This window comes from Phalacrocorax aristotelis, chromosome 7, assembly GCF_949628215.1.
Source record: "Phalacrocorax aristotelis chromosome 7, bGulAri2.1, whole genome shotgun sequence".
NCBI lineage: Eukaryota > Metazoa > Chordata > Aves > Suliformes > Phalacrocoracidae > Phalacrocorax > Phalacrocorax aristotelis.
In genome coordinates this window covers 23,799,286-23,826,914 of record NC_134282.1, presented here as the reverse complement: position 1 = coordinate 23,826,914, position 27,629 = coordinate 23,799,286, and positions in this window count along the sequence as shown.

Genomic DNA, 27,629 nt, shown 5'->3' with positions numbered 1-27,629 from the left:
TTGCCCTGGCAGAAGAAATTTAAAATAGGAACATGTGTTATTGCAGAATTTAATTGAAAAAAAAAAAAAAAAAAAATTCTGATACTGGTGCCCTAAAAGTTAAAAAGGCCTCAACTTTCACATGAATATTTCATAATGGGAAGAGATGGCAATACACCTTTCTGTGTGCATGCATGTATGTAGGTGTAAATATGAATTAGATTCATCAAGTTTCATTATATAGTATATGCAATTGTGATGGTGCTGCACGCAGTATCTTCAGATTCGTTTCTTTGGGACTGCCCTGCTTAATGATGACAAGAACACAAGTTCCGTACTGTCACTCACTGGCTGGGGTGGGTTTCCAAAAGACCTTTATGATGTCTACATACTAGTTGCAGTATAGTAATGAAAGGCCTCGCAACCAGACGAAAATGATAAACTGTAATTTATCACTGTAGGTGATCCAGTACCAGGCAGTACCTTGGTGAGGAATTTAAGGCAGCCAAGCCAGAAAATTGCACCACTAGCTGAAAATGAGGAATCGGAGTCCATTAGCTAATCTTATTTGCCTTATACAAGTTGTTTAAGGGTTATCCAGGATAAAAACAGACCTTAGCAGGCTGGTGGAAAGTCTGAACTTGCAGGTCCTCATTCTCAGCTGTGACACAGAAGATAGATCTTGCAAGTTAAATGTATCCTGATCCATATTTCTCATTAGCTTGAAGAATTAACTGCTGTCAGAATGGTTCCTCAACTACGGTGAGCTGCTGTTCTGGTGCTGTTTCTTCTGCTTGTAAAGATTATGTGGGTTTTGAACAAAACTAATCTTCAGTATAACTGTGCTGACATCAGAGATGCATCTGGCCAGTTCCAGTGCCTTAAATCTGTGTTTGCAAGTATTTTTGTGTGTGTGCATGAATCGCTATCTGGCAGTAGAGCTTGGTGCAGGTTTTCTTACGTACTGGGATCATGTCTATTTTATTGGGTCACTCATCAAGGGAGAAGCCACAGTTCTCCATAAAATACAGAGGAAATACCTTAACAGGAAGGATAGCTTTAAATGTGGGACCTGTGAATGAGCCAGGGATCCCATATTACAGCCTCACAAGCCATAGCGTAAGAATTACTTCTGTAAGGCACAGTAGATATCCCTAAGAACCCATAAGAAGTCAGGTCAAAGGTATGAGTAACACATTAGATCCTAGACAGCCAGTGGATCCACACAAGAGAGTATGGCAACAGTAAAGATACAGTAATTCTTCATTGGTACCCTTTTGCAGCTTTCTGGTATCACACAGTGTTGTTTAATAATCTTCAGTTATATCTGCCAATAATTTTGCTTAAATCTTTCTTGAATCGTGTAAACTGTTGACATCAACAATGTCATGCACCGAGGAGTTCCATAATTTAATGATGCTGGGTGAAAAGCCACCTCCTTCTCTTTTTTAAAAACTGGTCCATTTGATATTCCATAATTCTTTTACTGGGAGCATGGGGAAAATAGCTCACTGTTCTCCCTCTTTTTGCTTTTATTGATTCTATAGGTGGCCTGATACACACGAATTGACTACAACATCTGGAGTTTTGTCTCCAGCTGGCAAATTTTGTGCAGTACAATAGGCTGTAAATTTAGGCTGCATTAGCCACCCTGTACTACCTTCAGGCTTGGACTTTCCCTTAATCTTACCAGTACTAGGAGTGTCTGGTACCAGATCTTTTTGTTTTCTTTAAAGGGGAAGTGAATTGCCTGTACTTACTTTACATCATCGCTGTGCACACTAATTTCCTCACAGGACAAACTGTAGACACCTAACTGCAAACCTATATTCCATGGCCAATAGGGCTCTGAAATCTGAGGGATGGTTAGTATTAAAGGAAAGATGGTTAATGTTAAAGAAATAATTGAAAAGACTTTCTTCTGTGTACCAAGCTATGGGTAATCTTTTTGGTCACCAGAATAAATGAGGTGGGTGTTCATTGTGGAACTTCTCACCTTCAAACAAATAATGTAGTAGGACTTTCAAAGGATTTAAGAATCCTTTGATCAGTACCATGTACAATTACTCAAGGTTAAGTATAAAAATGAAGCCCTAGTGATCTCGGGCTAAAGTCAGGAGCAGGATTTTTAACTTAACGAAGGACAATTTGCTAGCTGTTTCAAGGAGAAAGGATTTATCTCCTATTGAAATATTTGGTGCTTCTGCCTGCTAAGGGCAAACATTTAGACTTGCCAAAATAATGGCCTAATCCAGGATTGGATACTTCAAGCTGCCAGACTGGCTCCAAGTACTTGAAGTAGCCGGGCTGGATGCCACAGTTTGAGGCTATTCATTCTCCTGTGTCATCTGGCTCTCCTGTAGCTGGCATTGTGCTGTTTTGTTTCCATTGCAAAGCAACAAAACAATTACATTTTTAGTAACTGGTGATGTGGGAAAAATCCCAGCTCATGAAGTGCAAGAGCTTTTTGGAGAAGTGTTCCTTCAGAGAAGCAGGCCACCTGCAGTATGGGGGCTTACAAAAAATGCCCCATTTCCTATTATGGAATGCTTCTCACAGAAGGCGGCTTTACACTCTTTTGTGTTCTATTTTGATAGGAAGAAGTTAATGGGAAGACCTGATAATTACTTTGCGGTGCCTGTTAGTGGGAGAAAGCAACAGGTAAGTCATCATTTGTTTCCAGTAAAGCATCAGTTTTAACTGCCTTTTCAGCAAATGTACACTGATGTCTAGATTTTATTAGATAAAATATTAAAGCAATTTTTCATTGGCGTATCTGTAACACTTTTCAAAATGTAGCATTGCAGAGTGTTGTTATCATCACTTTGCAGAGACATTAATAATTTTGCAGAGGGACAACTGAGAGACTTTGTAGACTAAACTGGCCAGGAGTTCCCTGCAGTGTTCCCGTATTCTGGTTTCAAGATGCACATCTTGCCATTTTCACCCTACGTTTTGATTTCTCAGCAAGGTGAAATGGCTTGATCACTGTCAACAGAACAGCATGATAGCAGAGCCACGCATAGACCCCAAAGCCCTTATTAAAGCCCCTTTTTACCTTCGTGCAATATCAATGCAAAGCAAAGAAGTGCAGCTGAACAGAATAGCTTCCTTCCACTCCATCAGAGTTCTCGCTCATTTGCTGGCTCCCTGCATGATTTTCTCTGTGTTGTTTTCTGTCAGCTCACCAGGCAAACTTTGATCTCTCTAGGCTTCCTTGCATGTGTTTTTACTGATCCATTTCCACTGAATTCCTTACAATACATAAATGTGACATGTTATGGCAGTATATAAAAGGCTTATGCCTGTCATTATGGGTGCTAGCTACACTGCACATACATGGTCTTGGTCCCAAGAAAATATATTCTTAAGAAATGTCATGTGTGTGCTAGCTTACTTTTTATTTCTGCCTTCTCATAATCTACAACCTTTTCCTAACAGGTAGCGATCCCTCCCAATAAATCACCTCAGCCTACCAGAAACACAGAACAAATAACTCCCTCACAGGCTGCTCAGTAAAGCCAAACTTATAAATTAACAGCACAGTATTTTCTCAACAAACACTGCCACTTTAAAATCTGGTAATATCCAATTACATTGTGATTTTTATCAAAATCTTGTCCAGATAGCTTTCAGAAATAAATGTTTTCTTAAATTGTTGTTGTCTTTCTTTCTCTTAATCTCCTTGTCTTTCAAAGATTAACGGTAAGCAGTTATTTCCTAGTTCTTTCTGGTACCCAGGGTTTGAACTTGTTGTTTTGGTGGCTGGTCACTCAGCTCAGATACCAACTGGTGTGTGGGTGAATTGCTCCTACCCTTGGCTGTGTTTGTACTAAAATCAATGTGCAAACGTGCAAGGCAGAGAGCTCTGAGCTGCTGCTAAAAATGACTGTGCCAGAAGAGAAGGGCATTGACCTGTGTTGACAGATCACTTGTGTTCATTAGCCTTTGCTATAGCATAACTATACAGCAGAGGATCCTAAGCAGGTATTGCCATGCAGGTGCTGAATTTTGCTGTGTGGATGTACTGGCACTAACTCAAGTGGTTTGGTTTAACATAGTCTTGCCCAAAGTCATATAAAGTAGATATGCAAGTGAACAGGGGATTTGGGGACTGCAAAGATAGCAAACTTAAGTAGCAATTCTGAATAAAAAAATTTTTTTTCTTCCCATTTATGTGTTGTCTGTTTTGATCAGGAGCTCCTTAAGGCCAGGTAATGCCTTTGCTGTCTCTAGAATATCTAGTGCAACAAGACCCATCCTTTGTTAGAAACTACCAGGATATAAATAGTAATACAACATGCTTCAAGGACAGAAAAGCTCATATTAGGAGAAAGGCAAGCAAATTGTATAGCCAATAAAAAGCCTGGAGAAGGAAGCCAGGTGCAGTTGTCCATGGTAGTAGCATCCACTAGCATACTTACTAGCAAGATTATGTAAGACTACAGTGCCTCCATATGACAGGCAGATGTACTTATGTGCACACCCAACACAGACTGTGTGTTGATTCAAGCAGAGTTGGAGAGCACCTATTACAGAGCAAATAAGAACAGTTTCCCTCCTCTTTCTGTTCAGTAGCTGAGCTAAAGAAGAAGGTGGTAATACAGCCTTTTCTGTTTCTAATTGTTATTTATTGTATTCAGATTGTGAGCTGCAGGAAAGTTCCTGCCCTTCAAAATTTGCAATTAAAATAGCTTAGATGTGGAGACAGTTGGATACCACAACAATCTGTAAGAGCACAATTTTTCCCATCATTGAGATGATTAATTATTTTGTTGTGTACTAAGAAAATAACACCTAGATTTTTTTTAGTTTCCATCAGTTAATTTTACTCTGCAAAGGCACTGGAGCAGAATCTGGAACTCCAGTCTCCTGCGTACAGTCCCAGTGCTCTGTTTACTTGGCCAAACTCTTGGTTGGTGGGTGCAGAACGGCACAGAAAACATATGACATGTCAGAAATGCCCATTCAGCAGCCAGTCTCAGTCTTTATGGTTCAGTGACAAAGGACAAGCTGGATACCTCTCTCTGTTCTGCAATGAATGTGGGGATGAGTGGACTTTTCTTGTTATTGCCACAAGCTCCCATTGCTATTTGGCATTCCTTGTCCTTGTCATTATTCAGTGGCTGGCAAATGGACTTGCTGACTTCTGGACTGACCTGCTAGGCTTTATGTTTTATTGATGTCCTATGGTTTTCACAACTTCAGAATTCTCCATTCCTTTAATTAGTTGAACCTGAGTTCACAAGCTCAGAGACCTTTTAAAGCATTTGGCAAGCTGCATGAAAGTGTCACAGCTAAAGTCTGAGGTGCACAATGTGTAATCCATGTTGAAAACACAGAGAGGTTTTATAGATACCTTTTTAAACCTGGAATATCGAGGAAAAAAAATACACCTACTTTTCTGCTGAACACCCCAAAGAGAAACTCAGGGTGAATTTTCCCTGGTACTTAGGTCTAATGCAGCTCTCACTGATTTAAATCAGAATGGGAATAGTTCAGGTGTCAAAAATCTTTCCCTGACTAATAAGTTTCTTGGTGTCCTGTTCAAAGCCTGCGCAGCAATGTCTCTGTGATTCCACCTGTCTGTTCCGCTGAGGTCAATGTGCTGTACAGGGTATGGACATACAATCAAAAGCAAATGAGTTTCCATGGCATAATAACGAGCTGTGTGCCCAGTGAGCCTGTATGGTGCCGTGCTTCCCACAGGTCACATGGTCACCATGGATGGGCTCTTGGTTTTCTCACATATAAGGGTGGTGTAAGCTAATCCATACAGCTTCATAACTGTGGGAAGCTAACAACAAGCAGTTGGTCATGTATTGGAGCTGATGGATGGTAACCTATTAAGTCACAGTAACTTGTTGACTTTGAATCATTTACTGTATTTCCATTGACATATTTAATGAGTACTGAGTAAGGACTGCGTTGTGTTTGGGTATCGTACTGCAGGGGCTCTGTGTTTTGGTACATGCCTGCCCTTATCACCAGTGCAGAATGAAAGCGTGTTGTTGATGTATGAGCAATCTGTTCAAGTTGCAGCTGGTGCCCAAAGTGTAATTTTAAGTCTATCAGACATTGCATTGTATTTTTAATTGCCTGTAGGATGTTTGCAATCCTATTGCTTCCTAGTGTCAGTTCAGCAATAAGTAACAGTCATTGAGGAAAATAACCATCATCCATGAGCCTTGTGGATTTTGCCTCTGGTATCACTGTTCTAAATCAACACTGTGGTAACTGAGCACTGAAAGTGTAGGTACAAATCTCTTGAGGCTTTATGGAAATAGTGACAAAAATACAAGGTCATGATCAAAAGACCAGAATAATTGCTGTCATATAGATTATAAAATATTTAAGATTTACTTAATGAATATTTAAATATATTAAAGCCTTTGATATTGAAGTGCTTGTGCTTAGCAGAAACTATTCCAGGGCTGGTATCTGAATTTCAGGTCAGTCTGACTCTAGACTATTAATTTGCACTCTGGATAACTGCATCTCTTTCATTCCCTGGTGATCATGACAGCTCTCATCCTTTTTGCTGTCTCGTAAACTACTTGGTTCTGTTTGCTCAACTCAGTTGCTGACTTGTTCAGATCTTAATGATACAAAATGTCCATAATGAAAAAAGGCAGCTGATTGCATGTGGGGTTTCAAGCAGTCAGAGTAAGTTGCGCAAAGGAAAATCCCCAGCTGAGGCAGATATTCTGCCAACCTTGTGAGAAGATGGTGGCTGTACTGAAGATGTTAGATTGCTTGTGTTATTGTATACCCTGACATTTATTATATGTAAATTGGGACTGTAAGTCCAGCTTAAAGATAGGAAGCAGGGAGTTTAGATCAGTTTTGTGAATGTTTGAGTAAATAACATGTTGCTGAATCTTACTAAAGATGCAATAAATAGAGAGGACGCTTTTTAAAAAAATTGCTGGTTTTATTGTGATGTGAACTGGAAGAATCCTAGAACCTCTGGGTCAAATTCTATCGTCTTATGTCACTTGCGTGGCTGGTTTTTGAAGAGAATGGAATTGCAGAAGGAACCCGCTGGAAAGGAATATGGACTGTTGGAGGCTGTACGTCCACGGTCTGTCTCTTGCACAGACCTGTTGTGAGCAAGTAGGGGAATAGGACTTCCCTGCTACTCTGGTCTCTGACTGTTTCCGTGGCAACAGGTGTCAGTCTGCTGAAAATGGAGTAAATGAGAGTTTGGAAACAATTATTGTTTTAAATCACTTAGTTTTTGCAGCCTGACAACTGTTCCTGTGGTGATAGCAGCAGGTAACGGAGCAGTTATGTTCCCAGTTGTCAGGTTCACATCCAGCTACTAAATGACAGCTGAAAAATCTCATTTTGTTAAGAGTACCCCCAGGCTTGTGGGTCTGAGAAATGGGAAGTGGATTTAAACTGCTAATTAGACAAAAAAAATAATATGCCTGCCTCGAGGACAATATACAAGGGGAACGTTAATAAAAAACCCCTGATTTTTAATACTCCAAGAAATCCTTATACTTCTTGGTGGAGAGAGCAGAGCTGGTCTTCACACATATACTTAAAACTTCGTATCACTGTACGTTCAGCTCTTGTAAAACTAACTGTAAAAATTCAAATCTGCTCACCCTTGAGGTTTCAAAGATAGGCACTTAATGCCAGTTCTTCTGGATTCCTGTTATATCTTGGTGAGTCTACAGCGAGTGGGAGAAAGAGGAGAAAAGGTTTTTAAAAAACATAGAAGGTGCTTATAGAAGACATAGAAAAGGGAATCTGTCACAGTATCTAGCTCAAATTTACATTAAAAGGGGATATATACTGGCAACACTTTCAAGTGTTTGGGAAAGGATATTTGCAACCTCTGGCTGTTTTTATAGTGGCTATTTCAGCAAAAATAGATAGGAATGGAAAAATGGATTCCAATGTACAGCAAAAATACCTTGGACTGTTTCCCATAACATCCTCACAGACAAGCTTAGGAAGTGTGGGCTGGATAACTGGACACTGAGGTGGACAGAGAACTGGCTCAACAACAGAACTCAGAGGGTCGTGATCAATGGAGCAGAGTCTGGCTGGAGGCCTGTCGCTAGTGGTGTTCCCCAGGGGTCTGTGCTGGGTCCAGTCCTGTTCAACATATTCGTCAATGACCTGGATATAGGGGCAGAGCGTAACCTCAGCAAGTTCGCTGATGATACCAAGCTGGGAGGAGTGGCTGATGCACCAGAAGGCTGGGCTGCCATCCAGCGAGACCTGGAGAGCTGGGCTGAGGAGAAACTCATGAAATTCAATCAGAGCAAGTGCTAGGTCCTGCACCTGGGGAGGAACAACCCCATGCACCAGTACAGGTTGGGGGCTGAACTACTGGAAAGCAGCTCTGTTGAGAAGGACGTGGGAGTGCTGGTGGACAGCAAGTTGACCATGAGCCAGCAACGTGTCCTTGTGGCCAAGAAGGCCAGTGGTGTCATGCGCTGCATTAAAAGGAGCGTGGCCAGCAGGTTGAGGGAGGTTATCCTCCCCCTCTACTCTGCCCTAGTGAGACCACATTTGGAGTACTGAGTCTAGTTTTGGGCCCCCCAGTTTAAGAAGGATTTGGAACTGCTTGAGCAAGTCCAGCGGAGAGCTACCGAGATGATCAGGGGACTGGAGCATCTCCCTGTGAGGAAAGACTTGGGTTTATTCAGCCTGGAGAAGAGAAGACTGAGGGGGCATCTTATCAATACTTATAAATGTCTAAAGGGTGGGTGTCAGGAGGATGGGACCAGGCTCTTTTCAATGGTGCCCAATGACAGGACAAGAGACACAAGTTGGAACACAGGAAGTTCCAGCTAAACATGAGAAAAGACTTCTTTCCTGTGAGGGTGACAGAGCAGTGGAACAGGCTGCCCAGGGAGGGTGTGGAGCCTCCTTCCCTGGAGACATTCAAAACCCGCCTGGACGCGTTGGTGTGCCCCCTGCTGTGGGTGTCCCTGCTGAATCAGAGGGGTTGGACAAGATGACCTCCAGAGGTCCCTTCCAACCCCTCCCGTTCTGTGATTCTGTGAAACCTCTATTGCTTCTTCTTTGTTTCTAACATAACCATTGTTCATGTTGTTGTTTGTCTTTCAGGACCTGTTCTGTATAAGTAAAACTGTGAGGCATCATGATGGATTCAGTCTCTAGACAGTTGGAGAAACCTTGAGCTGACCAGAAGCAGCAGTGGAGGTAATTTATAGGAAGTAGAAACAAACCCAAACTTCTGTGCAAGGGTTTTAAGGCCACATAATATCTTGTTGATTCTGTAATTTTAGAAGTGTCATACTTAAACTGTGCATAAAGAATTGTTGATTTTTTAGAAATTGTAAAAAAATTATTAATAGTGAGGACATCTTAAAGTAACGCCATATTTCTATTCACTGCTTCTGAATTTTGCCGTGTGATTCAGGAGCTTATGTCCTATGGCAAACCAACACATGTTAGATTCCAAGCTCATTAGGTGCAGTATCTACTTGCCAGATATTTCACTCTCATTCAAATCCCTCTCTAAAATCCACATCTGTCAGAAAGCTTTAGAAGAAGTAAACTAATTAAAATGTTACAATGAAATAATTTTGCTCACCGAACTGCCTATGATTTTACGGAAGGAGGAAAGTCTTATCAGTAAGATACTTCAGCGTTTTAAGTTCAACTGTCTATCATCTCTGCTTTGCTGAGTTCTTGAATACAGAGTTCACAAGTGTCATGTGCCGTGCAAGATACCTAGGGCATTTGTGGGCAAGATATGATCAGTAGTGCTAATTAGTAAAAATTTTGGTAGGCATTTCAAATGTGTTTTTGTCTTTATTAATGTTAATCAATTAATAGCAGTCTTATGGTATATGTAGCGTCTCCTTTTTTTGTACTAACTCACTATATAAAGATCAGTGCTTCTGTTTTTCTCAGTCTCTCAGACATCTCCCAATCTGCTATTCTACATGTGAATCTTTTTTTCTCTCCATTTTCTCTGTAATTTCTTTGATCTTTTGCAATTTAGAAAGTTTTAATTCCCTTAGATAATGTGCAGTGTTATCATTTTTCTCAGGAGATATGCAGAATTCTTTTTACAGGCCCCAGAACAATTCTTCAGCATGAATCTTACACCTCTGTGGAAATGCCAGACCCCAGGTTTGCATATTGTAGGATTCCCTCATTTTTGTGTATTTAATATCTCGAGTTCACAGGGCAACAACATCTATGCAAATAGTAAAGTTAAAATGTAGAAATCAAATGAAATAATCACCATTCTGAAAACACTCCCATTGAGAGTCAGTCTTGGCTCAGTAGTGGAGTAGCTCCTCAGGTTGTCTTAAATCCATTGCTTGAACCTGCTAGAAACAAACATAAAGGAAGAGTTTGATGTTTTAAGTTAAACCTTAGTAAGTTAATAGTGGGCAGGCTGATCTGCATTTGGAGAAGTCTACAGCCATTTGGGTGCCTGTATAAAATTAGCAAACCTTGAATCCCAATATATTTTCCCAACTTGACCATGGTAATGGTGTGTTTATGGGACACTCCAGCAGAATTTCAGGGTAGAGACTTAGTGTCTTCAGCACTGGGTTTTTCTCAAGACCTGATGCTGCTACTGCCCTGGAGAGTCTGCAAGGGAAAGGAATAATTTCCTCTGCAGAAAGGAAGAATCTGAAATCTAAACATTTTAGTGGAACTGAAAAGCTGTTCCCTTCTTGGATCTAATAATTGTATTTTTAGAGTGAACCTGTTGTCAAGGGGTTATAGAAACCTGAGAGAATAAATTTATCATTAAAGGACTAATTAAGTTCTTTCAAGTGCTTTGAAAGCTCTTAGCAGGTTGTGTATTGAGAGGAAGGAGGTGATGGGGACCCCATTATTTTTCACTTCCTCTTCTGGCCCCCCAGATGGAATTTCTAACAGCAGTGGCTCGAGTGTGCAAAACACAACATTTTGGAAAATGCACATTGATCTGATAGTGGGTTTTGTTAAGTTGGCCTTTAGATCATGTAACTGAGCTTGTTGGTGTTCACACTGTAAATTTTGTCTTGATAGATGGAACAAATACACTAGAGATTTTTTTCATAGGTCACACCAGTCTGTATTTCAAGAGGTGTTGGCTTGCCCCTCACAGTATTCTGAAATGGGACACTTCAGTAATTTTTTATCATCTGTTTTGTATATTTAATACAAATAGAAGCCTGATCTTATTTATGTAATCCTAAGGACAGGTGGGTTCACAAGTGAATGACTGTCTGCTTTAAGGTGATGAAAGAGTCTAAGATTTAGAAAAGAGTCTATGGATCTCTGTTGTTGGCTGTTTTGCTTAAAAGGTCCTTTGTGTTGTGCTTTGCTGTTGAAAAGTATTTGGTTCATATATTGATAGAACTGATTGTTTTGTAGCACTTAGGAGGAGGATATTATGAAGGGTGGCCACTTTTTCATCTCATTTTAGGCATCTGGTATTAGAAAAGGAATATTACAAGATAGCTTTCTTTTCAGTGTGAGCCATAGGGCTAAATATTTGTTTTCATTCTTCTTGGTTTTGGTTTTTTGGGTGTGTTTTTGTTAATGATAGGTAGTATTTAGTGTGCCATAGTTTCTTTCAGCCAGTAAAACTGTTGTTAATGGAGAGGACAAAAGCATGGAAAAATGAAAGAAGACTGTAGATAAAAAGCACATTAGACTTAACTGGCTCTCCTAACTATTCAGGCTTGATGCTAGCTACATCTTGCACAACGGTTTCAGGTAGATGATACTCTGGTTTTAAAATGATTTTATGAAGAATAGGATATTTCTGTAATTGCAGTACTGTAAGACAATGAACGTTCCACTTAACAGACTCTTATAAGAAACCCCCTTATTTTCATTGTGAACACTATGCTATATACCCTATACCTCTTTGCACTGCTTTCTTCACTCCTTTTGCTTTAGTAATCTTAAACTTGGTGGAAGCCATCAGGAAGTTCTTCTGCTAAAAGTAAAAAACCCAGAAACTTCTGAAGAAGGTTTCTAAACTATAAAAGTAATGACTTCTAGAACAAACACTGTGGAGATGATGAAAGGAACTGATTAATATCTCTGAATACTTGAAGTGAGGACTGATAGCCAAGAGCTGACAAAGAGTGATTTAAAAATGAAAATGAAGCCATAATATATTAAAGAGGTGAAATGGATATTACTCGGGGGGGAGTGATGTGTTAATTTTGACTTCAAAATTTTTTTAAAAATTGGGAGCTAATTATCACTCAGTTGCTCCAGGCTGGATTTCCAACATGATATACAAAAATGGCAATTATACAACATTATATACTCTTAGAAAAACAGCACTAATCAAAGACCACTTCTGCAATTGCCTGCAAGCTTGACTAGCTGGATCCCAAGTCCAACATCCACTAGGAAGCAGTGAGGGAGGAGTGGATTTATGCATTGCATTTGCACAGTCAAAAAGGATATGGGGAAATAGAGACTTTATTTCCAAACAAAAATTATGAACTGCACTTAATATCATGGCTTACAAAAGGTGGCGTGTTATCTGCATGTTGGGTATAAAAAAATCTGGAATTTTCTTTACGGAACCAAAGGGAAATGGCCTGCCAGTAATGCCCTGGCGGAAAACTAAGGTCAGGGGATGAAAAGCCACACCTGGTAATCTTCCTGAGAAGTATGATCTAAGGTTTCCACTGGAAACCTCTTTGATTTTTTTACCACGTTGGCTGGGAAGTTACTCAGGAGTCAGAGCTTCTATGGGCTGCTGTTGCAGTTGTGTCTTGCTATGTAAATAGTCCCAGAGCCAGTCGTTCCTCACTTCTGAGCAGCCAGCATGAGGTGCTGGTGGTTCTTACCACCTGGAAAACCAGTTGGACCATGTCATGGGGAGGGTATGGGTGTTCCTGTTTCCAAGGAAGTCCTTGTGGAAGGACTATGCTACACCAGAGGTGCAGAAAAAAGTACAGAAAATGAGCATCTCTTAGTGGATTACCTGCAGATGATGACCTTTTATATGTTGTTGTGGTCCCTTACTAAATAATTAACTACAGAATACTAATGGTATGTGAGCTGGTTATTTGGCCCTTGAACTACTGAAAGTCTCTCCCATTCCTATGATTTTATGAGAATACAGAGAAGAAAAGGTACTAGGTAGAGAAAAATAGGTATTTTGTTTGTCGTATCAGCTGAGGACACCAGGCTAAATGGAATTGCAGCTGTAAAAGTGAGAACTGAGAACAAGTGTCACAATTAACGCAGCTGTTGACTGTAAAATGGACTTTTGAGGTGCCTGGTCTTGGTATGACACAGTGAGGTGCACTGCAGGCTCTGTATCAGAAACCACTTGCATTCACCAGCTGGGCTTCGGAGTAATTTTGGGCAATCCTACACCAATAGTCTGTTCTTCTTTTCATTGGCACAGTACAGGAGTGCAGAAACTTGCCTGGGGTCTTAATATCTTCATCATGACAAATTCCTTAAAATTGTAAGAAGGGATTTAGTAGTGGAGAGATGGTACTCAAGGGAAAAGCAACTGCAGCATTCATGCTTATAGAGGGTAGAATTCTCTCTTCATTTGCCCTGGTGCTGTATACAGGCATTTGTGGTTTTTTTTTCCCACCACAGTTGATTATATGCAACATAGGAAGAGTTCATCTGCATTGCATAGGCACCAATCTGATTTACATATATTGAGTAAACAAAAATGAAGGCCTAGCATATAAGTCAGCTAGTCAATAAAACACATGCTAAAAAAAGCCCATCACAGTGAAACGGACATTAGTCTCTAATTCGGGATGACAGAAACAGTACGACAACATTTAGCGCAACAGGGGTTGTCCCAATGCAAAACTTGCTTGTGCTGGTCCTGGGACACTTCCACTACAGGGTCATTAAATATTATCATATTATAGACACTAGGAACTGTGACATTATATTCATAGGAGTACAAAGAATTTATCATTTAAGCCAAATAATACTATATATTCTTAAAAATACTGAGGAACTTGCTGCATATATACTATGCTTTAGTACAGCAGAAGTATGCCATGTAAAATCAGACTTCACAAAAGTTGGTGTGTGTTTTTGGTGTGGTTTTTTTTATTTTTTTACTGGTGCACTCAGTGCTCATAGCACTAAGAAATTACCCTGGCTGGTTGCACTGGAAAGAGAAATGCTATTGTTGATATGCTGTTACCATCACAATTCATATTGTTCTACTTCTTTCCCCAACTTCCTATTTGTTCCCAAGATATAGCAGGTGATGTCTATTAAAAATTCTCCATGAAGCATGCTAGCTAAATGATTTTCTGCCACTTGCGCTACCGTACACCAGTAATTTTATAATCTGTATGCATATTCATATATAGCTGTGATAAAGTGCACACTTGTGGAAGTAGGAGGGCAGGATTCGGTTTGTTTTATTGAGGACAGTCGGCTGGCCTGTTTTTACCAGGCCTTCTAAATCAGTTAAAATTTGGAAAATGGACTTGTTTTCTTCTGGCTAGTCCAGAATATCTAATTAACATTTCAGTGACTTAAGTGCATCTTACAATAATCCATCTCCTAGAGCTGCCTTAATTGTTCCTAGAAAAATAAGTTTGTGCCATTAAAAAAAAAAAAGTATTTTGGGGCTGGAAGAAGATGAGCCTGGCAGTTCAGAATGCTGAACAGATGGTGGTGCAGAGTCCTGGACTGCAAATTCAGCTGTGCTTTGGGGTGCCTGCAGATTAGGCCACCCCTTTGGAATGCTGCAGAGCCAATGAGGATCCATTCAGGACCCTTTTATAATAGCTGGTGTTCTATCCTATGTTGAACCACAAAAATAACAGTTGTTATTTTAATTTTGACATAATAATAGTGCCACATAAAACTGCTGGATCTGCTTTCTAGCTGTGCATATAGGTAATCAGATGCTGCCTAGCAGCTGTGCTTCTGTGGGAAGTTACTGTAAATATCTCAATTAAGTATTTTCATTCTTTGTATTAAGTAGTGTTTGTTGAGTAATGCTAAAATATATTAAGGCCTCATGTTGTTAAACTGGAAGAAAACTCCTGTATTTCATTGATTACATACAAAAGTGTTCTGTTGATGGAACATTGTAGTTTATGGTAAATAAAAGTTTCCTTGGACTCCATGTAATTACTATGAGTGTTCAATACTTGGAGATCTGAAAATCCACTAGTGTATAATAAAAATGAAAATCTGTAGGTATGCTGTTCACACACAACAGAGGCTTAGATGTTATTCTCCCACTTTTAAATTGCACCTTCCTCAACAGCTGGGCAAGGGCACAGAGGAAGTTGTTTGAGGACATTGTAGTACATGTACACAACTAGGTTACTTCATGCAACCCATAAGCAGGGATGGAACAAATCTGAATCAAAAATCTTCACGAGAATTGTATCCTTACAGCCTGCTCATATAATTAAAAGAGCATCCAGATCAATTGCTGATCTGGAAGTTATTGCTATTATGAAGAGAAATAAAAATACCATTGTCATTGAAAATGAGAACACTGAATACTACATCACCATAGGTGTGGGGTTTTGTTCATAGTTTTGGATTTTTGCTAGTAATTGAAGAGCATAAGCACAAGTAGAAGCCAGACTGTCTTTTCTGGAGTCTGTTAAATTGGTAATTCTATTTAGGTTAGCTTTCATACCTTCAGGTATAACAGTAGCACAGAGAAGAGGAGCTACATAAGATGGCATCTTCCTACTCAACTAATCTATTTGCTGTAAATACTGAATCACCATAGCCTCACTCTCCTCAGTTTAGGTACATTTTTGTTTTGTTTATTCCTTTCAGCGCTGACCAACCAGAACTGCAAAGGGAAACTTAGCTGCACAGAAGCTGAGTTGCCAGTGGTGCTGACACCAAGAGTCGTCATAATTCCAGGGGAGGAACCCCTACATTTAGAGCATGTAACAAGGGAATTACAAGTTCTGAATCACCAATGGCAATGGATTTGTAGCTGGGGAAAATATTAAATCCATTAAGCAAACTTGGAACTAGTGTGATTAAGTGGAGATTTACTATACAATTTTTAGTGTCTTAACTCTAGCATTCATTAAAAGAAAGCTCTTAGCTCTGATCACTACTGTGTTTTAGAACAATAAAAAGATGGATCCTGGGTGTTGTATACTAAAATTGATCTGAACCAAAACCTAGTGGACTGGGAGGGAGCCTTTCAATTTCCTTCCCTTGACTTGGTGGACAGTATTGCCAAAAAACCCCCACCAAACCAACCGTGGTGAAAGCAATAGCTTTGTATTAGTGTTCTGTGGCTGAGTCATTTTGTAATACGGTGTGGGTGCTGTAGGCAGTTCTCTTCATACAGGCAGCAGTAGAAGACTTGAAAAAGGATGTCAAAACAGAAGAGAAGGAATAGAAAGGGAGAGGTGCAGAGAAATAATTTTGTTTTCTGTAGGTTCTACAGCAATACTGAAACACAACTGAGGGTTCTGCTCAAGTCCTCTCATTCTCAGTTTAATAGGCTAGTCATTAATCATATTCATGCCTTTTTTTCCAATGGTGGAACATTCCTTGTAGTTTTGAGAAGATGCATCTTCGCTCAGAAAAAAAAAGGGATTTTTTAATGAATTAGCGTACTCAATAAAACAGGAAGGAAGGTTAAAAGAGAACTATGATAAACTGGACAATCAAACAGAAAAAGACCTTAAAAAAACCAGATGTACTTCCTGCAGAACTGGGTGCATACAGAGTGCAGTCATGAGGTAAAACATCATATACATATGCAAATTTTTCATCCTGAGGCTTTTTTGTTGAAGAACAATAGCATGTATTCATCACTTGAGGTTCATGCACACAGATTTCTTTTGGCTGAATGTGGCTGGGGCTGCACCTGCCTATCATCTAGATTCCACTACAGATTTAGATATGTAATCAGATTTAGAGCTTTGCTCAGTTGCTTGAAAATACAGTTAAAAAGAAATGGCATTAAATATGTGCAATCTGCATGTGTACGGAGGTTTTTATCTTCAGTTACAATTGATGAAACTCAGTGACCTCTTGAAGAAGCTTATGTTTCAGGGTGATACTAGCACAAGAAAAAAGTGCTACCAGATGTAACATTACGCTGTTCATTTGAAATTCACCGAAAACCTCAGTTTGCACATAAATTATAGATTAAGCCAGGTCTATGATCATCTGTTTTAATATAAATCTGTTTCTCAGAGTTACATCAGAATGAGTACGAGAATGCTAAGTAATACAAATCTTGAAAATGCTATATAGATGCAAAGATCTTTTTCAATGTGCTATGCTATTTGTGCGTTATTCACAGGATATGCCATGATACTGACGGATTAAATTAAGTGGTATGATCTCCATGCTTCTAGTTCTAAAGCAGGTACCTTTAAGCTAAATGTGATTGACCAGAATGTTTCATTACTTTCACTCTCCTTGTTGCAGAGTCCAGAAAATCATCATTGTTCCAGTTCAAATCTCTCAAATAGAACATTTTTACCTTATTTAGTGTATGTATATATAGTGGGAAAGAGTCAGCCTTCTACATTTTACAAGAAGATGTAGCGCATCTCAGTCTAAAGAGATTGTGGAATTCTTGGTATTTTGCAAAACATTTTATAAAAAAATCCAATTGGCAGAGTTAACCAATGAGAACAAGACATTAATACAACAGACAAGGAACACTTTTTCTTGCCCGAATTCACTGAAAAACTTATTTGAATGTTGTTACCACTAAACAGGCAGGAATGTCAATTGAAAAGCTCCATGATCTAAATAGATCAATCCTCTGACTATACTGGGGTATATTAAAAAGCAACACAAAAGCACCCCCACCTGTGTAAAGAAAAATCTGTGGACTTTCTAGTACTCAACACCATTGGGGAAGCAGGGAGGAGAAATACTGTGCACCACTGTGCCAGGCTAAACATCCCAGCCTGAACACCCCCTTCTGGGATCACAGGACAATATTTTAAAAAGTGATAATGCTCATGGAGGAAAAGCAATTTTTACTATGGGTTAAAGAAAAAGTGCAAAATCATTCCAAGTGCTTAGTAAAAGAAGACGCAGATAACAAGGTTCCACATTTAAGTGGCTTATGATTTTCATGGGACCTGACTTACAGTATCTGAGTGCTTGGTGCTGGCAGTTCTTCATATTCTGTCTTAATTAGTCTATCATTTGCTCATTTTGCTCTTGTTCTCAGCAACTTGTTATGTAACTGGCCATAGCTTATTTGCATTCAGTGCTCATATTCTGTTTCAGTACCATTTTTTCCTGCAGAAAATCTTCCTTTCTTGTTCTTCACTGGCCTTGTGCACCGAGAAGGACCTAGACCTGCAGGTGATACCTTTTTCTTAAGCATAAAGTGGGTCACTGGCTTTACATAAAACTGGGGATGATGCTTCCTTAGATTTTTGTCTTCACCTGCTGCTCCTACATTTTTAAAAACATTAGGCACATCCCAGCTCCCTGGGAGACACTTCCATATTATTTCCCTCAAGCAGGCCTCAATTGCGTTTTCATCCTCCAGCTGGGAGAACACAATAAGACTTTCCCCAGAAGTGTGTCAATGCAGATCATTTAATTAGGCCAGATGGGATCACTCTAGCAGAAGTGCAAAGCTCGTTTTCCCCTTGGAACTGCTAATGCTGCCTTCCTAGTATTCAGTCTTGGTGGTTGGGGAGATAAAGTGAAGTCATAATGCATCCTTCTCACTCTGGAGCATGCACTGAGGCTTATTATAGTGTAAAATATTCAACCTTAACTTCCTGCCCTCTTGCACTTCAGTTTTTTCCCATGTTTGTACATGGCATAAGAGCAGTGCCATTACTCAGCTGTACTTGCAGAAATCAAAATGGTTTCCCAGGCGAAAGAAGCTGGTATTGTAGTTGAGTCTATCTTGATAGTTAGACTAAACATGGCAAAGGTCTTGCTTAGGATATATAGGAAGTATTACAGATGAAAGGTATTCAGAGTGAAGGCTATATTCAAAAGAGAGCCAACAATTCAGAAAAAATAGCTAAAACGCTCATACAACTTAGTTTGCGCTGTCATGATGTTGTGCAAGAACTATGATTATGATGAAAGAATTTTAGCATTTGTAGTGCTAGATGGCCTGAACCTGGCTCTTAAAGGCACAGAGCTTATGCCAGTCCATTTATTTTTCTGGTTTGTGTTGTTAAATAGCATAGTTAGTATTGTCTGGCTGTGCGTTTCTTATCTTACAGCTTAACTGAGACCAAAGAAATCTTGAGAGATCTTAAGTACAGCCTTTAATAAACTTAAACTGAGGCTGACAGAAAAATCCTTCCCTATTCAAAGATAACTAAATGTTCAGAAAAGACACTCATATTTGGTTACATGAGACAAAACTTTAATTTAAGCAAAAGTATATCCATACTGAAGTAATGGAATCATGACTCCTTATCTGCTGTAGGTACACAGGAGAAAGGGCAAATACATATTCTTCCTTCTTATAGGAACCCCACTCATAGGCTTATATCTAGTCTTAGAAGCAGCCTGTTAGAATAAGGTTTGTTGCACCTTTTGTTTGGTATTTAATATATTTGATTAACTTATTTGAATAATGGAAGTTGTGATGATGGGCAATAGCTCATCACCACATGTAGCTATTGATCCTCTACAGACCTGGACTGAGGCGATCAGCAAAATTAACAGGGGCAACTAAAGTGCCATTATTATTGACCTGAGCTGGATTCACAGCAGTGACCCAGTGCTAAAAGACCCCATTATCCAGTCCCCAGGGCCTCGCGCTTCTGCAGTGTAAGCTGAAGTATAACACAGAAAAACCAGCCAGTAGAATTTCCATGCTAAAAATCCTGTCATCCACTAAAGCGTAATTATGATTCCCTTATCCTGATTTTAGCCTTTTATTTTTTCCTCATTCTTTCTTCTTTTCAGACTTAGGGACACTTAATGAAAGACAAAGCTTATTTTCTGCCAAGGAAGCTAAACAGAAGTATGGTTCAGTGATCAGTACAACATGCCACTCAAGGGACATAACAATTTTTTTTTTTACACTGTCACCTTCAGTGTAACCATGAATGAATGGTAATTTAGGGACTGCAAAACCAGTTAGGATTTTCAGTACTCTGTTGCCCATAGCCCTGAGGTAAGCACATAGCCTCTGTTGTAGTACCTGGTAAGCTGGGTGTCCAAAATGCTATTAAGTGGGAATACAGTCAAGAAATTCCATAGGCAGTGCTGGTAGGGAGGCGGCACTACTGTGGTTAGTTATTTAGCAACTCAGCTGTTAAATCCTGGCTTCTGAGCCTTCCTGAGGGCCATGGAGCTTCAGTGATGAAAATGGAGTCAGAAAGCTGAGGTATCTCCCTAGTTAGACAGCAACTGGGCAGAGTTGCTGAGAGTGTACAATTGGATTGAGTGCCTATAAGGTTACATGAGTAGGATACAAGTATTTATTTTTTCCTAAACAAAAAAAGAAAGGACCAAAAAGAAAAGATTATAAGGTAAGACTGAGGTATGCAGGAGTATCTCGGGCATCTGTGTGGTTCTAATAATATAAAAGAACAGTACGAACAGAGTTGTTTCCTAAGGGAAGACAAGCAGGGAGCCAAGGATAGCCACAGCACTGGACAGGCTACAAGCTCTCCTGTAGGGCACAGTCCCACAGCACTAGAGTCAGGCAAGGACAGCACAGCAGCGGCAGTTGTTCCCATTAGTGGCATCAAGCAAAAGTGAGGCAACAACTCAGGTCCAAGGTCAAATTCAACCACCAGGAAAAAAAGCACCTACAACATGTCTTCAGCTAAACCTGAACGCCCAGGTTACATGAGACTCCTGGGCTCACAGCTGGAGGACACATGGATGGGGGTCCCAGGTGAGGCTGTTCAGGGAAATCAAAGGCTGTTAAAGACATTTACAATGTGGGAGGTATGGGCAATCCACCCACACCTTTTGGGGTTGGTAGCTGGAGGACAGATGAGTTAGACTAGAGCATCTCCATGGCATTACATGCCTGTATTTAGGGCACTGAAACCCACCTGCAGTGACTAATTGCGTTATGAACATTACAGCACTTCCTTACTCTGTATTAGTATTCTGAGAGTAAGTAAATTAGACTGAGGAACTCAGCAATTATGGCATGGGGAGCTGCAGGAGCATCTTAATTTGGAGCTGGATAGGATGGGGTTTCCAGTAAGAAAATTGACAGTTAAGAAAACTAATCTGTGCTTGATTGGAACAAACTCTTAAATTGTTTCTAATTTTCACAAACCAAAAATAGAGTATTTTTATATTAATGGTTTTATTTTTTTTCCTAACTCCAGCTAGGGAAAAAATTTATATTAATACTTTTTGATGAAGAATTTCCAACTGACTGTACTGTTGAATATGGGTCACTTAAGAAATTGAGTCAAGAAATGTCTCAGATCCTTTTCTTCAAAGAATTATTGCTTTGACAGAAAAATGCAATGAACAGAAGAGCTCTTGACCATGTGGGCTTTAATAGAGGTTTTCATGCAGATTATATAACAAGTTCTTAATAGGTAGATGTAGTAACTGTTCTTTCTTCCCCTTTTTGTGAATTTAAAAATGCTTTTCTGGTGTCTTAGTAAACTAGCTGCGGTGTTTTTTCCTGTTTATTGGGTTTGCTGTTTTGGGCTAAGGCATCAGACTAAGTTCTGAGTTTGCTTAGAGGTAAAAGGTTTAATTTAGTCTGTTCCTTATACCCTGCACGAACACACTGCCTGCAAAGACTAGCACCTGAGATTTATCTGTGTCATCATTAAAGGAGAGAGAATGCTTTAAGAAAACCTGATAGACTGAGTATTGAGATTCTTGATGCATTTTGTGAAGAACAGAAAATCTGCTATATTTTTACTTTTTGTCAGCATTGACTGTGAGTTTAGCTTCTTTCTCTACTTACAAAATATGGGGGGAAAAAGCTAAAATTTCTCATTATTATAACTACCTAATATATCTTTGCTGCTATTAGTACTACTTTGAATTGTATTTAGATATGGTAACTGGTATTTAATTCAGGTGTTTGAGGTGTTATTGGTCAGAAGTTATATAGCAGGAGTTCTGTTTGTGTGAGAGGAATAAACTAGAGATGCCTTTGATTAAGTGTGGGCTTAAAGCCTATTTTGGAGAACGGAGAAAGAATGACTATTGCAGACTTTTAAGGAATCTTCTGATTTCTTGATTGCTAAGGCCTGCTTTCAGCACCTTTCCTACAGAGCAGGTAAGGCTGTGTGCATGTGTAGTTTGGAATGCAGTTGGGGTATTCTCACCAGGCACGTGAAGTTGCAGAATGGCCAGCTTGCCTTACACAGACCCCAATACCGGCTTCTGTGCTTTGGTGTGGGGTGCAAGCTAGGGTTTGGTCAGGGAATGGGGAAGGTTTCAATTTTTTTTCTCCTCTTTTTCCGATCAGTAAAGTGTTACTTCTTAAAGTAGTTAGGAGTTAGAATTCTGATACAGTTCAGTTGCACCAATTAAGTCTACCCATAACGTAAGGGATAAAGCAGTGTATTTCAAAGCGAAATGATAACAGAATGAGAAATATAATGACAGAATGAGGAATATGCATCATTTATTATCAGGATCTGTGTTGTCTCAGTTCCCGATTGGTTTCTTTTTTCTAAGGGAATAGTTAATATATGATATTCTGATATTTAATGATGGCTAATATAGAGCTAGGGTCTTGTATAAAGCTCTTGTTTAAACTGCTTTAATTTATTATGAATATATAAAATAACTGAAGTACTTGGTGTGCGCTGTATCATTAGAATTTGTGCCTAATGCTTTTTAATCTGATTAGTTATTTTATATGACAGTAGAATTAGATGACTGCAATAGAAATGCCAAGAGGTAGATTTGATGTCTTTATCTAAAAGAGAATCAGTTAATCCAATTTCCTAGAACATATGCTAGTTCTGTCAGTTGGAAGTCCTTTTCAAGATGATTTCAGTTTCCCTTTCCTTGCACTGAACACTTTTTCCTACTGGAATCTGATAATTACGTAATCATGCTTTTCTTTAAAAAAAAAAATTAACTATTTTTTTTTACTAAAAAAAAGCACCAGAAATAGTCACACACACCACCAATTACTGGAACACGTACAGATATGACTATTTTGAAATACTGTTGTGATTCTGAGGACTAGTACAGCTTTGGACTTCTTTAATGCAAATAATGAAATTCAATTTAAATAAGCCTCACTGAAATTTGTTTTAAAAGACCATCAAATATCCCATGTAAAAAATTCATAGAATTTTACGTTTGCTTCCAAAACACCAACCCTAGCCTCCACCCCGAAGTATGCTTGTAGTACCTCCCACTAGGGAAGTAACTTGCTACCTTCCTAAAGCACAGTTTTTCCAGGACTTTCAAGATGTTTTACAGAATTACTGAGTGAATCCTTGCCAGGTTTGATGTGGGGAAGCCATATCCTTATTTTACAGCTTGGCCAAGAGGTTTTTTATACTTAAAACTGAATTTGGGTAAAGTCCAGGAGGTCACTTGGAACTGTTGTGAGATAACTCTGTGGATAGAAAAGTGCAGATAGATTTTTTGCAAATTTTATAGTTGGCTACAAAGACCAAAACACAACTAACTTCCCTCGTTTCACATTGCAGCCTGTAAAGCATATATCCTACAGTCTTACACAAATCTCATATATCCAATCTAATTCATAGTGCTGTTTAATTAATATGAAGTACCTCATGAATCTGTATCCTATTGTGTCACAACACAATGCCACCAGTATGTAGTCTCATCTGATATATCTGATTATCTCCAACTGTTGGTAACAAGAGTTATACATGTGGATCAAATGCATTTTATAGCAGGAGATTAATTTCTTTGCCTCTGTCTGTTCATTTCAAAACCCATGTACTGTTATCCTGCTGAGTCTCTAGATTAGAAAAAAACCCAGGCTTGGAAGTCAGGATACTGTTTCTCCCTTTATTTGTTCTAAATATGCTTCCTTATGTTCCTTTTAAGAACAGAACAAAACTCATGCTCTTTTCTTGTCGTGTGTTTGAATGACACTGTCCACTTAATTAGTTTAATTTTATCGTGTTGTCTAAGAGCTCCTTGACCTACATAAAACATGTCTACTTGGAAAATTCCCTTGAATTCAGAAGACAGCATGTGATATATGAAATAGAGTGAAAACAAACTTTCTGAGCACAAGTGGCAAGGATTTATGATTCAAACTTTCTTCAGGAGTGCATGATTGGTGGATTTAGACTGTTATGAGTTATTTGTATTGCAGTGAAATCTGGAGATCTCGGGAGATACTGTATTCAGAGCCAGTTCTTTCACTGGTTACACCAGGAAGGTGAACAGAGAGGTGAAGTTCTTCCAGTTCACACAGTAAACGAACAGCCAAGTTGGTATTTTGGATGCATGGCTTGTTAGGGAATGTCTGTATTGACTGGGAAAAATACAAATGAAAATGTAAGGACTGAGATGAGTTCCACTTCGGTGGAAGCTATCCAGGAATTTGGAGAAAAAGAACTAATGTGGAAGAAATAGAGGCAAGAGAGACAAGAAAGAACAACTTGAAAATTATAGTTTTAAACATTTTAATTATTAGTAAATACTGTTCTAAGTAGGGAGATTGGCAAAGTTCTTAGATGTTTTGCCCATAGCTTGACAAATACTACAGAGAGGCTTTATTTGTAAAATGAAAATCCAGGTTCGGTTTTAAACCCCAGCTCCTTTCAAACTGGATATTTTTATTCCAGTTTCCAGTTCAAGCCTATTTCTAACACATTTTGCTGATAAAACACAGAGGTGCTAACAGTTGAAGTAGTTACACATCAAGTCAAATTTTGTTTAATTCCTACCTAAAATAATCTTTTTCTTTTCTTTCTTTTTTTTCCTCTCCAGATTTAATTAGAGAGTCTTAATACTAAAACACTCTGGTCTGCTGAAACATTTCATTAAGTTTTTGTGGTTGCAGTTTTGTAATGAAACCCTGAAAGCAGCCAAGAAGCTTTACACAGCTCCACTGAACATAGCTGTGAATTATTACTGTGGTAACACTCCAAGGAAATAAGTATAGCATCCAGTCTCAGGGAAAGGATTCTGTCTGATTAGTTTTCCAGTCACAACTTCTTACTCCTTGTGCTACAGAGGCTGGGATTCCTGTGATGGTGCTGGGCTCAGCCTAGGAGAAGGACAAATATTTACAGTGTCCAGACAGCTTTCTGTTCAGCTTATAAAGATGGGTGGCACAGGACTTTGAGAGGAGATTTAAGTGAAGAAGGAAATACCAATGAATCTGACTAACATGGATGGGAGTAAATGTTGAAATTCACAAATACACAGCTTTTGAAAACATCATTGTAAATTATGGGAAGATTTGGCTAGAAAAAACCTGACACCATCTAGTCTATACCTTTCTACAAGGCAAGATAACCTCTGCCAAGCTTTTCCTGATAAACGTTCCTATAATATGTTCTTCAAAATCCTTCAGTGCTAAAGCGATGTATCACAGTCCTCCACTGCCCTCACTGCACAAGTTTTCTTAGTGTCTAGCCTGAATTGCTCTTGCTGAATGCTAAACCCATTATTCCTTCTGCCCTCAGAGGATAAACAATTCATTAACTCCTCCTCTTCCCCTTTGTATCTTGTACATAGAGATTTAGAATCAGAATCATAGAAGAGTGCTCTCTCAGAGAATATACAATCTTAATCCTTTCAGTCTTTTTCTTAGATGTTTCGATAGACCTATGATTATGTGACGTCTTGCTGGGTCTCTGGTAGTTCTTATCGTTCTCTTGTGGACATTCTGCACTTGATTTGAATCTTTCTTCAAATGCAGTGCTCAGATGCTGTATTCCAACTGAGACACTATCAGGCTGGATAGAGGAATTGCCTCATATATCTTACCTATGACACATTATGTTTCCTAATATGATGCTTGCTTTTGAGTAATGATATGATATAATGCTGATTTCAGTTTGGGATCTAGCATAACTCTGGTATCCTTATCTGGAAAATTTGTGCTTATTGCACTTTGTTCCCTCTCTTTCTTTTTTATTTTTTTTTCTTTTGTAGCCGATTATGCCTGACTGTAATGCCTTGCATTTACCCTCAGTGAGTTGCACCTGTTTATTTCAGAACTTTTCTTCAATTTCTCAAGATCATTCCTCAAGCACTCACAGCTTTTTCTCATATTCCATGTTTCTATTTAATAAATTAACATCATGTGGATTTTCTTCCTAAATTTTGGTTTGCTTTGTTATTTACAGGAAAACAGAGGCAGACTGCTAAAAATATATGTGCATGCATTTGCATGTGCTGTTTTATTTAAAATACAGCCTTGTGTTTGGCAATATTTAGTACAAATGGGAATGTTCAGAAAAATATGTAGGAGCAGATGGGAAAACCAGTTTGGAAAACTCTGAGGGGAAGAGCGAGCCAGCAGAGTCTTTGAGTTCCCTGTATGATAATATGCTCCCATAGGTAGAAGCCTGGAGAAAGTGAAGATGGTCCACCATCTTTCCTCATATAGGTAACTGTTAAAGACAAGAAACTTGGGGAGCTAGCTCTTTGGTTGGTGTCAATAGACCCAGAAAGGAAAGAATTCTAAGAAATAGCAGTTTACTTGCTCTTGGTACCAGGGAATGATATAAAATTTCCATAAAAGATATCAGTCTTTAGTACTAAGTTCTTGGCCTGAAACTTCCCTGCGGTGTAAATCATTCTGAGGTATTATGAGAGGAGTGAGAGGTATATCTTTTTCCAGAAACATGTTGTACTGCTTTTCATTTACTAAGTTGCTAGTTTTTGTGAGACAACAGTAACGGTAGTTGACTGTTTTTGAAGGGCTATGTGCAGAGATAATTCTCCTCAGCATGATACCAGTGGTGTGCATTGGGAAGGAACTCCTGCGTTGCTTAGATGTTATGCCTGGCATTTGACTATTCTTGTTCCAAAATAGGAATGCCAAATAAAGTTGGATTCCAAAATGCTTCAACTCCCCTGACCAAAGCAGTATTTACAAGGACAAAAATAGATTTAACATCCTATCACCAGCCTTTTAATGCATGTTTTAAATAGTAGGAACTCTTTTGGGGGGAAGGAGTAGGGAGAGTTGTAGTTATGTATAAATAAAATGCCTGAGCTGTAAATAACAGAAGAGATCAGAGGTGGAAAATCATGCTTTTTGGGTAGCCTGTGACTAGACCTTAAAAATTCCTTGAAAGTATGATTTTAACAAAACCAGTTATCTTCATCCTCTTTTTCATTTAAAGAATTTTAACATGGAATGCTTAATTGAGATCAGGTTGCCAGTGGTACACTTATGCCCTTCAATTATATACGGTTGCTTTTAGGTACGAGAAGTCAAGATGACCTTGAAATTTATTGACATAAAATTACCAGTCCTTGGCTTTTTCCACCTTCTGCAATTCTGCAGCACCATGAAATTTTTCCTACTCTAGAAAGACACCTGGCATCTCATCCGTGATCACAAATCAATTAAATGGTCTTGCCAGGATTGCAGAATTTTACAGGTGGAAATCCAGCAGTTGTCATTTGCTACAGGCTGTGGAGAAAGCTTTGTAAAATGCGATATGGTAGGAAACACCACCCTTTTGGGAATCCAGCCAGCCTGTGTGAGAAACTGAGAGCTCAAAAATCATCACTGAGAAATAAGGATATTTGAGGAAAAGAACATGGGTATATAGTGTATATGC